A 16051-nucleotide genomic window follows, 5' to 3' on the forward strand; every position below is an offset into this window, starting at 1 on the left:
TGGGTTTAACATGTATTTTTACTGTTCTCATGAATATAAACATGTCTGCTTTGCCCAGGAATATTAACATTTATTGAAGGATTTTCTCAGAGCTCATTTTATAAAGTGTTTTACTTGTACAAAGTTCCCCGGTCAAAACTTTCCTGACAGGATGATATATGTTCAGCAGTACAAGGGTGCAATTCTCCCTTTCCTTGTACCCCTTTCCAAACATTTCTCTGCAACAGTTTGGGGGCCCCATATTCCCCAATTCAATAAGTAGTTTTCTGTATTTTCCCTTAATTCCTTCTAAATGTATTTTTCCCCCTATATTGCAAGGAAACTACTTGCAAAAGAGGTAACTGAAGCCATTTATTCATTTAATTGGATCTCATTCACTGTATTAATCTAAATGTTTTGCAACACAATAAAGCAAATATTGGTTCAAGGTTGCCTGAAAAACAATTAGATGACATACTTTAATGAGAAACAGTAACGAGAAGATACATTTTAGTCTTATGAATGCTTTTCAGTAAGAAAGAATAGGTTACCAGCCTTCATTGTACCTAGGGCACACAGAGCATTCTCTGCTAACCATAAGGTCAATGTCAGTTTTAGCACAATTTGACAAATATGTCACAAGACCAACCAAGGCAATTTACCCCAAGCATGCTTATTGTATTCTAAGTAAGCTGGGGTCTGTAGTCTAGAGACTACTTTGAATGCTAACATAACCTTGCCTGCAATCCACCAACTAGACAGTATATGTAGTGTAATCATACATTTAGGACAGCAAAATTAGGGAAGTGCAATGTGGCTTTAAGCCAGGCAAGCAATGTGGACACTAGGTTTTGCGTCTTCCCCAGGTCTTTGAAAAACGTATGGATATGAGTAAGTTTACTGAATATTTGTTGATTTAGAAAAAGCATACGATAAAGGCAATAGGATTGAATTACAGACTGCTTTGCACAGATACAGAGTTGAGGGTTAGTTGCTGAATGCGATAAAAGCACTTTATGATGGAGGTAATGCAGATGTGGCACTACATGGAATGCTTAGGAAATAGTTCATTATTGAGCTGGGAATCAGATAAGAGTGTGTGATGTCTCCTTAGTTGGTTAATGTATTTATGGATATGTGTATATGGATTTTTGTAGTGGTGCTAGAGGCATGTTGTGTGGTGATAGGAACATATCTCTATGGGATGCCATATTGTTGGCTAAGAATCCAAACGATTTGCAGCAAGTATTAGATAAGACTGTAGGATTCAATGAGATGTGAAGATCTGAATTTTAAGGTCTGAGAGACCAAGAGTTGTTTGATAGAGAAAATGGAATGCATGATTACAAAAGATCAGTGATTTTCAAACTTGGAAACTTTAAGATGTGTAGCCTTCAATTCCCAGAATTCCCCAGCCAGCCAAAAACTGACTCGAAGGCACACACACTTGCTGGCATATGCAGAGGATGAGAGATGTAGAGGGGTTCTTTTGAGGGGGTGCCTTCAAGTCAGTCTTGACTCCTGGTGACTGCCTGGACAAGTCCCTGCAGGTTTTTTGGCAAAATTTCAGAAGTGCCTGCCTGCTTCCTAGGGGTGAGAGAGACAGACTGGCCCAAGGTCACCCAGCTGGCTTCCAGGTGGGACTAGAACTCACAGTCGCTCAGTTTCTAGCCTGGTGCCTTAACCACTACACAAAACTAGCTCTTAATATAGATATAGATGTTAAATATAAGATAGTATTTAACTATACTACTGATTTTCACTAGGTCTTTCCCAAACATATTTTTAATAAAAATTAACACAATTCAGATAAGTATAATTGAACATGCCCACACTAACCCATGCTAATATAGAAGTGAAATGCCAAGTTAGAATTCTGCAAAGAATTATGTTTAGTGCTGCTAAATTGTCAAGTGACAATTCAGATGGTCATAATCCTACAAATGCACCTGTTCATTATATAATGATTGCAATAGCAATAATGAATGTGTTTCTAAGTTTTCAGCTCAAATTGCTCCCCTAGTCATTCAGATAGAGAAAGTAGAAATCCAGAACATTTCAGTTTGCAATATCTTCAGATTTTAAGTGGTTCATTAACTGAATGGACCTTTAACAAATATTTATGGATCTTACCCTCCTTCATCAAAATATACTGCATGATATTCCCCAATTCGTTGGGAAGTACATTTTTTTGTTTTAATATTCCATGTCTGTTTGAACAACAGGCTTGATAAATGTTTCAGACAAAAAATTAATGCTATGTGGAAAACTCTTTTGGTTGACATTCAGAGCATAGTTACATGGAAACAAGATCCACTGATCTCCATGGAACTAACCTCTGAGTAAACATGCCTAGAATAGTATATTAATCCACCCCTGTTTCCTTTACTGCTATCTGTTTTACAGTGCATTCAGCTGCGTTTGGTGGGAAGAAAGGACTGCAATGCTGAAGTCAATTCTCACGTTCAAAGCTATAACACAGGAAATATCGAGGTATTACTGTTTCCATGCTATACCCAATACCTCTTGATAAAAGTAGATCATGTAGATAAGATTTATGAGTTATTGGTTTTATTAATTTATTATTATTCATTTTATTTTTGAAGCTTTCTTAGAAGAATCTTTGCTGTGAAAGAATGTTCTGAATTAAAAATACTCCAAATGGGTAAACTAAAATATACCATTCTTTCTATACAGGGCCCGATCATGTTTTTATGCAAGGGTTTATTATTGTACCAGTAGTAATACCTTCAGGTACTTCCAGAGAAGATTTTCACTGTGCAATTGTTCTGCTTTAGAAAAAGTAAAATTTTACCACAGAATTTTACCAGATGTCAGCTTCCATCTGAAACAGCTGTGTGTTTCCCCGCCATTTCTTTCAGCTTTTTTGTTGCTACACAAAATATGCCAAGGAAGAAAAGAAGAAATGCAGTATATCTGCTCAGCAAGGTCTTTAGACTGATATTTTATCTACCTGTAGTACAGTAGACTCCCAGTTAACCGGCCCCCATGGGGATTGGTAGATGCCGGATAAATGTAGTTTCTGGTTGCTTGAGAGTTACTATTAAATTACTACTAAACACTAGATGGCAGCAGAGAGAGATACAGATTTTTTTGCCGGTTGCTTGAGAGTGCCGGGTTTTTTTTCTGGTTGTTTGAGAGTGCTGTTTTTTTCTGGGTTCGATTTTTGTGCTGGTTGCTTGAGTTCTGGTTAACTGAGAGTCTACTGTAATTTTTAATACTGAAAAGAATTATGAGTGCTAAAATATGTTCATAGCTAGTTATTTAAAGATATGATATGACAATTTCTTTGGATACCTGTTTAGGTGTTAAAAGAAAAACGGTTTAAATGATTTATCAATGAATGCTATAATCACCTCAGTATAAGAACTTCAGTATAGTACTCTACCAGATATTCCTTGTTACACTTTCTGCTTCCTATTTTCCTAAGGGGGACATACAGATGGTGCATTCATATACTTTGACCAGGTGGATGCATGATGTTGCTTAACAGTATCCGCATCCCAAAATTTGCTCTGGAACAATCCTATTTCAGAATTTAGATGATTAAAACCTTCAGTTTAACTGTAGGGGTCAGATTATAAACAATTTACAGCCATCAGATTTCCTTCACACTTTCCACATTATCTTATTCATTGGGACACAAGTTTCCTGTGTTGCTCCACAGGAAACGTTGCAGAAATTAGGCACTAACCACTTATACATTTCTGATTGTTTGCAATAGTTAAAGGAACTATGCCTGAATAAAGACAGGACATGATCTAACCAGAGTATCACACTAATGTTTCATTCAGAGAGGTTTACTGTAGTGCCATCTTAGCATGTTTCCTCTGTGATAAATTCTGTGGAGTTCAAAGAGAGGATATAGATTAAACTGTGTGCTTAACTATCCTAGTGAAGTAAGTGGGCTATGACCTGAACTATAACAAGCTTGCTCTGTTTTGGGCAACAGTACTGGAAATTGGCTAGTGTGACCACTGTCTTACATGCTATCATACTCACCACCCCCACCCTTTCATTGCTCTCATATTTGTTGATGGAGAGAAAGAGAGAATGCAATTGACTACAATTCTGAACTTTTTTTATTTGGAGGAAATACCACTGAACTCAGTAGAAACTTATTTTGGAGTTGATATCTTGTATATTTCTAAATTGCCTTAATGCAGTTCTTGAGAAAGAACGTAACATTCTGTGACAGCTAAACCAATCAGAATATAGGGAAAAACTCTGGGGAAGAGTCTGCTTGTTTTTGAAGTAAACTGCTAAACTACTTTGGCCTTTTAAAATATTTCTCTTTCTAAGCAAGAAAACAGATACATGGATAGAAAGAATTCTACTATCAAGAACCATCTGAAGGTTGTTCTTCCTTGTAGCCCTTGAGAATTTTATCCTTGCATGACTGCATTGCCTCTGAACAATTCAGTTCTGTCAGTGGATATCAAGATACCAATGTCATAACCAGGTCATAAGTATTTATAGATTGGGAATAAGAATAGTGAATGAGTTACAAAAATAAGTATGGAATCAGGGTGTTTCTTTTCAGATAATCCCTATTGTCTGATTATACACACACACACACACACATATTCTCTCTCTCTATATATATATATATACACACACTTCGTGTGTGTGTGTGTGTGTGTGTGTGTAGTAATTTTAACATCACCTTCTCTTAAAATACAACAAATGATCTCTTCTTCCCATATCCCAATTCTTATCTATAAACAAATCCTTAAAGCCTCATTGTTCACTCCTAATCAGAAAAAGTCCATAAAGGGTTATTAGAGATAACAACACATCCTTGATCAAATAAACCAACTTTATATTCCTTCCTTTTACTTTTAACAATCTTGATCTTTAGTCTCTTCAAATAATGTCCTAAAATTTGATTTCTTTTTATTTTTTTCTTTGTCCCTTCTCACAAAATTCTTCAAAGCTTTAACAAGATGGTTTTGTAAATCCATTATAGGAAAATTATCCAGGTCACTCTTCTGGCTTGTTATTTGTATACCCCTTTAAATTATTAAGACATCAGCCGGTTTCTTTTGTATGTCCAGCGTAGCATCTTTTTCCATATCATTCTTGTAGCCTGTCATTTTTAAATCCACTTTCAGATCAGCCTCAGTCTTGTTCAGTAAACCTTGTCCCTCTTCCATAACATCTTTCAAACACAGTCTATCTATAGACACTCTTAAAATTAACTTCTGGGTACATTGTTCAAAAATATCCTTCAGGAGGTCCAATGTTAAAATATTTTGTTCCTTTCTTTATTAGTAAGTGGAATTTAAGTGTTCTTCTCCTTTAATAGTAATCTTTAGTTCCTTCTGCTTCCCTCCTGTCCAACCTTCAAAGTCTCATCCCATCATTGTTTTAAGAGAATTCAAAATGAAAGCATTTCCCCATTGGAAGGATTCTTTTAATTAATTCCAAAATCTTATTTCAAATCCATCTGGACTCATAGTCTGTTTATAACTTTCCAAAATCAGAGTTCTAATCACCCTTTGCTGTTTATTCCAAAAGAAACTTTTTCCCCCAGTCCTTAAATTTGTATTTAAAACTTATTTGCTAAGGATTGAAGGAAACTCAACCAGTGCAGTAAAACTTGTTGATCCAAAGGTTCCTAATAGCTGAAAAGCAGTTAACGAGCAATTTCCAAAGGTGATTAGAAAAGGAAATATGCAAACCCAGTGTCCTTTTGAAGGTGCCAACCATGGTTTTAGCAAAAAGATGGCTATTCCTTTGTCTCCCAGAGCTCTAAACCCATCAGAGACCTCTGTCTTGTGGTCTCCTCGTAAGGAGCAATTGTCTGGAGCATTTGTGGGCAATCTCAAGTCCCCTCCTTGTCCAGAGAGGAATTACAAAGAGCTAGTCTACTTGCCAGCTCTTCATTCTGCTGTGGTCATTGGCTCTGCTTTTTTCTGATTCTGAAACAGGAGTGGAGAAGCTGTGGAGATCTTGTTATTGGACAATAATTTATATAATCTCTGCTTTTAGTTATATTGGGTCTGGTATCATTAGAAATGGACTCCAGCAATTTCTGGAGGGCCACAAATTTCCTACTCTGGTTTGTAATACTGTGCCTTTGCTTGTCAGGCAGCACATTTAGAGTGGCCTTAATTTTTATTTACCAGTTATAGAACATGGTAGCACCAGCTGACTTTGTCTGGTCTTCAAAAAGCTAAGCAGGACTATACTTGGGTAGTACTTGGATGAGAGAGCACCATAAAAGCTAAATAGGGTAGTTAAGAAACTGCCACTGAACAACATGCCTTTTGACATAAAGAGTAGAGACAACAAGCAATTTATTTCCAATCTTCACTGATTTCTTTCTAGCTATACCTAAAATATCAATCCCCAAAATATTTACTCAGAAGTGCCCCTGTATCATAAAAAGTTTCTGCTCCAGAATAAGACAGTTGTGTCTTCCAGCCTTCTGTACTGTAGACAGTGAAGAGGCCAAACAGGGCAATACGTGTTCAGAACTGCTCCTTTGCTTCACAGGTAGATGGAAGTGACATTTTCTTCCCAAAAGATAGATTTAAAAAATGCAATTTCAGATTGGATAAGGATTTTACGAAGGCCTCTAATCTTTAGAAGTTCCTTTTCAGGAGACCTCTCAAGGCAAAAGGAACCATTAGGGCTGCTCCATAGGTAACGGTCTGAGATAGGCCACTGGGAGCAAGGAAGCCTGCTGCCCTTCAGAAAGACCATAAAGACCTGGTTCTTTGAGACCTGGGCCATGGAGTTTTGTGAATCCTCTGGCATGCTACAACTGCCTTAATTTTTTTGTAATTCTTGATTATTGTTTGGTATTTGCTTGTGGTTTTAACTTGTCCCCTATGACATGTTGAGTTTTACAGTTAGGTGATCTTACAAATCCAATCAATCAATCAATCAATCAATAGACAGAAGTGCTGCACAGAAGACCTGGAATCAAGGGACCATGATGGAAGATAGGATCAAAACCAGAATAGGACTGAAGGACAACCATGATGCAGGTCTGAAGAGCTCATCTGAAGTCAGAACCAAAAGACACAGAAGCACACCAAACGTATCAGCCTAGTCTGAGCAGCAAGGACAGAAATGCATTTCTTAGTCCAGAAGTATACTCTAGTGCTCCACCCAGGCACCTTACTTGTGTCCACCAGTTTCTTTTAATAAAATAAATAAACAAACAAAACTGGTGGCTAGCATGTTGCAAAACAAAACATCAGCCTCTACCATCATATTTATTCGTAGAAATGTCTTTGGACTCTACAAAAGTTTCTCTAAGATGGTAGAGAACACTGGGGCACTCATCTGCCTTCTGGTAACTGGGTATTTTGTGACAGGCCATGCCCATTATGGCAGCCATTTTGTGAAGTCCCCCACCACATGCTCTCAAAATTCCTTGTGTGTTCCCAGTTCAACATAACTGCCTTCATGTCTTCTGCCTAAGTAAATCTTGCAATTTGCACTTTAGCGGCTTGTTATATTGGTAGCCACACAGAGATGCAAAGATTATGGGAATCTTTATCTATGAAATAATTTTATTATAGGAAATTATTTAATGTTAAATGATGAACAATTCACATAAACAAGGGTAAAATAAGTATCTCTGTAAGAGAATACAAATTGAGTTGTCACTCGGGGTTCATTCCATCAGCAGAATGAATGAGGCCTATATTTTTCCCCAAAACATACTGTCCTAAAAATGTTTTTTTGAACAGATAAAAAATCAAATGTGCTTCCCACGTAAGGAGAAAATCAGAAGTCATGCATCCAGAAAATATCCATCATGGCCCCAGTCCATTTATGAGTGTGCATCTGCTGATTCTTACTCAATTGGCTTCTAAAGACTTAATGACGGAGTGTGTTAGCAAACTGCATTTAACGCTGAGCTGGAATGAGGACGTAAACATTTCATTCCGCTTTTGTTTCCTTTTGTGAATTGCCAACATTTCTTGGTTTATTTTCTTCTCGGTGTTCTGCTAGTAAAAGCAGAGAATGTTTGCCATTATATTTTATTTTTTTTACATACTCTAGGAGGCTCCAATTCGATCAGAGAAAGAAAGCTGGGTATCAAGGAGTAGTTAACCTTTCCCCTGCAATATTTTATAGATTTAATTTGGCCTCCGTACTTGTGGTTACACAAACAACAGTTTTTCTCACCATGGAATTACTACGGTCTTTGGATGTGATTTAGACTTGGAAATTGGATAGGAGTGTTAAACAAAGATATTCTCTGGATTCATACATTATGCCAAATTGTTAGTCAGTTTGTTTGGCTTTGACTTGGGGTTTTGTGGATTGTGATTTGCAAATGATAGTTTGTGACAGCTTTCCCCAATCTGAATGCTGTCCAGATGGTGGACATCCACGCCAGAACTGTAATTAGTAACTATGCTGATTGGGAATACTGGGAATCAGTGTTCACTAATCTGGAGGGTAACCAAGTTAGGGAAGGTTTGTATATTAGTGTAATGTGCAATGCACGGGAATTGTGTGAGAGCCAGTTTGGTCTGGTGTTAAGACAACAGGCTAGAAACCAGGAGTCTGTAAGTTCTAGTCTCGCCTTAGGCATGAAAGGCGGCTGGGTGACCTTGGGCCAGTCCCTCTCTCTCAGCCCAACTCACTTCACAGGGTTGCTATTGTGGGGAAAATAGGAGAAGGAAGGAGTATTGAGTATGTTCGCCGCCTTGAGTCACTTATAAAAATAATAAAGGCGGGATAAAAATTAAATAAATAAAATAAATATTCTTTTTTGCCCTTGCACCAGAGTTTGACTTTTAGGGAACTCTGGGCCTACTGCTGCCAACTGGCCCCACTGTAGTGCTGCTGAGCCCACTAAAAAAAAAAGTCCATCTACTATCAACAAAGCTACACAGGTTCATTTACTCTAATTACTGTTAAATTTTACACATAAAATTGGCTATTCTGAATCTCCATTACTAAGTAGTTATTTTGTATTGCTCAGAATTTTGTGTTCTGATAGAAATATAAATGTTTTCTACCTTGCAGAAATAATTAAAACTTTCTCTAATCAATCGGTCTAGTGGTTAAAGCACCAGGCTAGAAACCAGGAGACTGTGAGTTCTAGTCCCGCCTTAAGCATGAAACTGGCCGGTGACCTTGGGCCAGTCACTCTCTCTCAGCCCAACCCACCTCACAGGATTGTTGTTGTGGGAAAAATAGGAGGAGGAAGTAGTGTTGGGTATGTTCACCGCCTTGAGGTATTTATAAAAATAATAAAGGCTGGATAGAAAATAAATAATAAGCTATGATTATTTTAATTCTGATGCTGATGTTTTAAGTCATTCAGCAATCATTTGCCTTTAGCAAACTGAGATAATGTCCTGTTGTTACACATAATCATTAATCTCAGGTTCAGATCAAATCAAATATTCCTGTTAAGATTTCTAGTTTTCTTAAATTGACTCTGACCTGCATCTCACCATGTAGTGAGAAAACAAAGATTGAAGCTGATTCACAGATTGGTTTCTCATAGTAGCTGATTAAATAAATGACCTGCTAGAATGCCAAGCTACCTCACAGGTGCCTGGTTAACATTCCATACACCAGTTTTATTTGCTTCAGAACAGGCAAACTGATTTAAACTTGGTCTTTATGTGTAACATTTTCTCCTAGGGAATGCCACTGACCTTTCAAAGATTTTGTTTTCTGATTTTTTTTAAAAAAAACCTTCAATTAAAGTAAGAATAAACATGACAGTGACTAAATGTATGGTTATGAGAGCCAGTTTGGGGTAGAGGTTACAGGCTTCAGGCTAGAAACCAGGAGACTGAGAGTTCTAGTCCCACCTTAGGCATGAAGCCAGCTGGGTGACCTTGAGCCAGTCACTTTCTCTCAGCCCTAGGAAGGAGGCAATGGCAACCACTTTTGAAAAACCTTACCAAGAAAATTGCAGGGACTTGTCCAGGCAGTCTCTGAGAACTGGACACAATTTAACAGATTAAAAAAAGAGTGTTTGGTAGTTCTTTTTTGGAATATTGGGTGAAATCCAGTCATTTGTTCCATTGACTGAAGTGTAAATGAAGTGTTTTATTGCAAACCACCCAGAGTCCCCCTTTTGGGGGAGATGGGTGGGATAAATTTAATAAATAAATAAATTAAATAAATAGATCAGGGAGGGAACTATTCCTCCTCCTTGACCACCCATCTCCCACTCTCCAAATCTGCTGAACAGATTTTGGCAGCACTGAGATCAGCATTGGGAGGGAAGATACTATTGAACAAGGAAACTTTAGGACAGCTGATATTGCCTTTCTCTCTCTATACAGGAGTGGGAAAAGTGGGCAACTGTGGCCATAGGGCTGCATGCAACCTTCAAACTGCTTTTCATGGGAATTTCAGATCCCATCCTGACCATATCTTTGAGCCTGAGTGCTGAAAATTGGTAGCCAGGTTTTCTGCCATTTTGGGAGAAGAAATACAGGGAAAATGCAATGTAAGCCCTAACATAGGCTAAATACAGTTTATACACCTTCCTGTGAGGCCATTTAGTGGCCTGCTAGAACAACTGAAGTGGAGCAGAGTTTAACACAGCGGAGGAAGCTGTGCACAGAAAAAGAATATTATCTAAAATAGGTTTAATGAGCATGTCAGAGAAACATAGGTTATTGATCTTACACACTTAGCCTCCCAAGCATAAAGAATCACATGCTTAGACAAGAATCACATGCAGGTTCAAAGTAAAATAAAAAAAGAGTTTTACTGACTTTATTCTTTGGTCCAGTTACATTCATCTTTGATGGAAAATGATGTTCTTTGTTTCTTCTGTTCTTTACCTATACTTGGTGATCTCTCAGCCCTACAGCTGCTAAGAGCTACATGTAGAATAGGGGCAGAGGTTTCTTTTCTTAGGCTGACCTCATGGCCCAAGATGGAGCGGCAGGCAAAGCATGCTGCATGCTTTGCTCCAAGTGGAAGGAGGAGGAGGAAGAGAGAGAGAGGAAGTGGGAGTGGGAACAAACAGCTTCCTCAATAGCACAGAGAGTTTACATCCTAGAGCAACCATCCATATGCTAATGAGGCATGCTGGATTTGCCAGGACTTCCAACATCCTGCACATCCACAAAATCCCAGGAATATTCCAGATCTACCATCAGTATATTTTTTCCTGCAACACTCCAGACATTCTGGCCTGAAAAGTTGTGCCTACAACTAAGGTCCTGCTTTATGTCTCATTCTCTCCTCAGCTCCACAGTAACACTCCATCTATGCTGATTGTTTAGAATCACAGGAAAATGTTGCTTAGAAAAAAGCTTCCTTTGCCTGTACTGAGGTGAGCCACTGAACAACACAGCTCCATATCCACTGATAACTCGGCAGCTGAGGAACTAGGCAGAGCCTGCTCCAAACTTCTCAGCTGTTGACAGGCTTGACTTGCTGAGAACACTGGATAAATATAGAACCAGCGAGCTCAGCTCCACAAAGTCATTGCTCTCAGCAGCCTGCAAGGAGCCCAGGAGAGGGGAAATACAATCTCAGAACTTCACTGCCAAAGCTTAGCTCCCACAAGCAACAGTTGTGGGTGGGGGCAAAACAACCAGGAGAATAGTCTTCTAACAAAAGCCTGGGTGAAACCTAAGAGAGCACTTGTAGCTCTTCTTTCTTCTGACTGGTATCTCTCAGAACAGGAACTACGTTCCTCTTTAGCTCTCTGTTTCTCTGTTTCCTGCATGACTTCAGTCCCTGGTAGATCTAGAAAGAAAAGAAAGATCAAAGTTTGCCCGGTGCTCTTCTGGGCCTGGATACCTTCAGTGTTGGTCATGTAAGCTACATTTCTGAAGTCTTCCAAGAACACACATCCTTCTAAAGAGCTGGCATCTAAGTCCTTCCCTTCAGCCGGCAGGTAAGACTGAACTGATACTTTGCCTCAAATACTGTAATTGGCTTGTTTGTTTTCTTGCTTAAAAATGGCTCCCTGGTTCCTTTCCCATACCCCCCCACCCCAATCTGTGTGCCTTCTGTTCTTAGTGTTCTGCCTAGTTTGAAAAGTTGAGAAGGGAGAGAGAGAGAAGACGGGCTTTCTTTTGCTTTTGGCAATATAGAGAAATCACCACCTTCAGAGCTCTCCCCTGAACTTGCTGGGATAAGGGCAACAGTCTAAAAACAAAACTGGAGACATAATGACAGGAGATAGGAGACAAAAACAAGGAGATGGGAATGAGTGTTGCCTGGCTTTGGAAAACTGCATGCTGTCAGAAGAGCTCTTCATGTCACATATTATTTGAGCACAAGTTTCACAGAACTCATTGGGGCATGTATAAAGTTCACTCTTTTGCTTTAAAAAAAAAAAAGTCTGCCTTTAAAAAAAATCCTCCTCATCAGATAAAAAATCTCTATCACATTAAATCACCATCTGAATGTTTATCACGCAAACCACTCCAAGAGCCTGCTCCCTTGGCACGCGTAAACAGGGTATTTTGAGACAAAGCAACGGCAACCAATATTGATTCAGCTTCAATATATCTTCATGGAGAAAGGACAGTTCACCCTTTCCTGCCCCCCTTCCCCTCCCCGCTGCCAATCCTCATGTCTTACTTGTGGGTTTCTTGGAAATATTCCAGTCAAAAAGCATTTATTTGCAAGTAATTTCCACAGAGTGGATAATTCATTATAAAAATACAGTAGAAAGAAGGGAGATGAATAGAAAACGTCTGTTTTCATAAAATGACTTGGAAGCATTATTAAGGTATGGCAGGCAAACCTCCCAAATTAAGTAATAAAATAAATAGTGCTTAGACTTTTAGTTTAGACTTGAATCAAAAAGTAGTTATGGCAACAAATGCACAAATAAAAGCAATACATAATTTATTGGAGAAAATGCTTGTAAAGAGGCATATGAAATCCGATGACAAAAAGTATTCAAGTGGAATGCCAGCATGATATTCTAGTGTTACAAGAATGCAATCACTATGTCTTCTTTCATACTTCCAGTTGAGATCAGTGCCAATACTAGGAAGATGGGAATGTATTGCTTTAGTTCAATATTTAAAGAAATAAGCCTATCAAGCTGGAATAACGTCAGAGTGACTAACAGCACACTTCTCTAATATCTATTCAGAAACAAATTCCAACCCTGTTCTATTTGGTTACTTTGAAGTCGGGTCAATGGAACACAAGGTGACTAACTTCTGGGTAGACACACAAAAGGCTTTTGACATGTATGAACTGTGATCACGCCACTAAGCTGCTATCAGACTGCTTTCTTTGACATTAGTAACTAATAACACTTGATATAACTGCGACACAGGAATGGGAAAGATTATATTGTATGTGAAGAATGAGCTAGAGAAAAATATGTTACCTGTTTTCTAAAAAATTATGAATTGTATATTTAGAATCAGTACTGCCTTCTTAAGGTCTTGGATTTCTTATACCTTCAATCCATTTGGGAGCATACATCATTCTTGCAGTCCATATTCCTGTTCCTTTCTTCCCTGTCTCAAGGAATAATCAACCTCTGGTCCCAATGCAAAGACAGAAGTCTTGTCCATTCAGTGGAGTTAGTGAGGTACTATTTTGAATATCTATATTATTTGTAGTAGCCAGTTTGTTGTTGTTTATTTGTTCAGTCGCTTCCGACTCTTCATGACTTCATGGATAAACCACTGCAATAGCATTTTTTTCTTATTACTGATGAGAATTAAAAACCCCACAATATCTGATGGAAAGAAAGCCAGGATGCAACAAAAAAGAAAACTAAGTAGAAAACAGAGAAAGGTTTAATTTAATTGTTCTGTGCTGTTTTTGGCATTGAAAGCTGCCCAGAGTTGTTAAGGAGTCAAGTGGCTTTTTAGAAATTTGATAGATAAATAAAAAATAAATAAATAACTTTGTTTTTAATCGTTTGAGGCACTCAGATAAAATAATTCCCTTATTTTACTATAAACACCAGAGGGGGGGGGGAAACATAGTTTTGTGAGTCAATTTATTTAAGGGTTATTTTATTTAATTTTTCTTTTCATCACTATTGGCTTGATACTTGCTGGTAATTGTGAATTACTTCTTAATATTTTTCTAGGCACCAATTTGAAGATATTTTTTCAAATAGGCAGCTCAGGAATCTCTTTGAACAGAATCAATCAGCTGGCATGCGTAATAAACAAATACTATAATTTTATGATCATGTCTCTTAGTCTTACTCAGGAGTTACGCTAGAACACAATACATGAACATGACTCAGGGGGATAGAGGAGTGATAATTAGCCCTACCAGAACCAGCCCATAATATTTTGGCACCTGAAGCAGGAAGTTCAAATGATGCCCCCACATCTGTTCCCTTGGGCCACAGCAATGAAATACTTAAATTCTGCCTTCTTCCTGTCCAAGTCTTCTCCTGGTACTGCTCTGGTATCTAAATCAATAAGAGAGAATTAACAGTGTTAAATACTTCTTCAAAAATGCTAAGTTTCAAGTACCTTTCAAACACTTGGAATGTTTCTTGCCTGCATAGTAAACACTGATATTTTTATCCATTTGAATAATCAAAATAGTGCTTTCTGGGCCTTCTTAGTTGCAAAGGTCTGAACTGATTTCTGATGGCCCATAGTCTGGGCTAGCTATTCATCTACTGAAATGTTTACAAAGCCAACCAGCTTCTCCTGTGTGCTTATGATATAGCTGAATTTTTAATTTCAGCTTGAAAAGATGCATTCTCCACTCAATGGAGAATAAGTTGTTGCAACTTAATAAGTTACTTGTATTTTGAATTACTTTTTTATAAAATCAGCAACCTCAGTAGAAGCTGATGAAGCACTAGGGAACTTCATGGAACAAAAAAGCTTGAAGGTTTAGTTCTCTGATCTGCCTGCTGCATTCTTCTATTCTTTCTTTTCATCCACTATTATAGCCTAATGTCTTGTGTCAGTTACAATTCCCATATTTTCCAGGTTTTTAAGCAGCTTGTTTGTCAAACTAGCCCTGTAGTATCATTCTAGAAACTGTTCTTTGTTACCACTGCAGGAACATTTTCATTGGTTCTGTTGCTACAACACTTACCAGTAAAGTTATTTGTTGCCAGTAACTGTATGGCTGATGTCCATATGGCTGATGTCAGGTGTGCCATCCAGAATAACAGAGTAGTATTTTGCTTACTTCAGATCTGCCACAATTTTGCTTGACATTTGTTGCCAGTAACTGTATGATCTCATGTTAAATTATTTTCCAAAGGTAGTGGTATATAGATTTTTCGGGTGGTGAATCTTCTGAGGTGCTTCTGGAGTACAGCATCAAATTCATCAGTTCCAAAATGTTAAGGAGGTTTCCATTATTTGGCACATATAGCTGATATGAAGTGTTATTCAGTGCTAAGTTTTGGGTAGCAAATACTCTCTCAGTAGCAATAATCTTTTTCAGCAGATTATTCATTTTGTCGTCAAAGAGACTAATTGTCATGGTCCCTGTTCCAATGTTCCTGGAAAACATCGTAACAGGTTCCCATGCCATGGGGCTGACACAAGTTGCTGTACGGGAGGGGGCTGCTCCTGTTCCTTGTACCAGGCTGCGATGCAAGGAAGGAAGAATGAAGAATGAATGTTTGGGTTATCTCGCCTTGTCAAGGTCATTTCCCGCAGACCGGCAGGAACCGTTAGGGGCACCTGCAGGGCATGGAATTGTGTTGCCTTTGGGGGGAGGGACTGGGAGCCATTTGGGGTTTTATTGGGAGACATCCCGCGCTTTTACTATTCTCAGCTTTGCTTGTGATCCTGTATACTATTCATTATTAAATCAGATATCCATGAAAGCCTTGTGTGAGTCTGATAGTGATTTCGAATAGGCAATCATTACACTGATGCATCTTCTGTTGATGGTGATCATCTATGGCAGCCTTTAACTCTAGTCTCATCTCAAACTCTCCACCTTTGGTATCCTCATGCCATGCCAGACTTCCAGCCAAATTTTCACAAGCAGTTAGAGTACTTCAGTAAACCATGGCTCAGTTAAGTCAGGGTTAGTGAGTTGTGTGGATATAACCACTTTCTCTTCTCTTGAAAGCAGCAGTTTCTTCTGCTGCATAAGTGGCATCCATCCAGATTTTGGCTAT

The 16051-nt window shown here is 38.4% G+C and overlaps 2 protein-coding genes across 4 annotated transcripts in view; both read left to right on the forward strand.

Moving 5' to 3' along the window:
• The window catches only part of LOC134503995 (cytochrome c oxidase subunit 7A2, mitochondrial), a 410163-nt gene that overhangs the window by 276783 nt on the left and 117329 nt on the right, over nt 1-16051 (forward strand). The window lies entirely within an intron of this gene.
• Nucleotides 11324-16051, forward strand: part of FILIP1 (filamin A interacting protein 1) — an 88518-nt gene continuing 83790 nt past the window's right edge. Inside the window, exon 1 of one of the 3 annotated variants that reach the window (XM_063312954.1) lies at nt 11324-11854. The gene's annotated coding sequence lies outside the window, so the exon portion shown is untranslated. The remainder of the gene's footprint in view (nt 11855-16051) is intronic. The other 2 variants (XM_063312962.1, XM_063312971.1) reach the window with 2 other exon arrangements.

Source organism: Candoia aspera, chromosome 1, assembly GCF_035149785.1.
Source record: "Candoia aspera isolate rCanAsp1 chromosome 1, rCanAsp1.hap2, whole genome shotgun sequence".
Taxonomy (NCBI): domain Eukaryota; kingdom Metazoa; phylum Chordata; class Lepidosauria; order Squamata; family Boidae; genus Candoia; species Candoia aspera.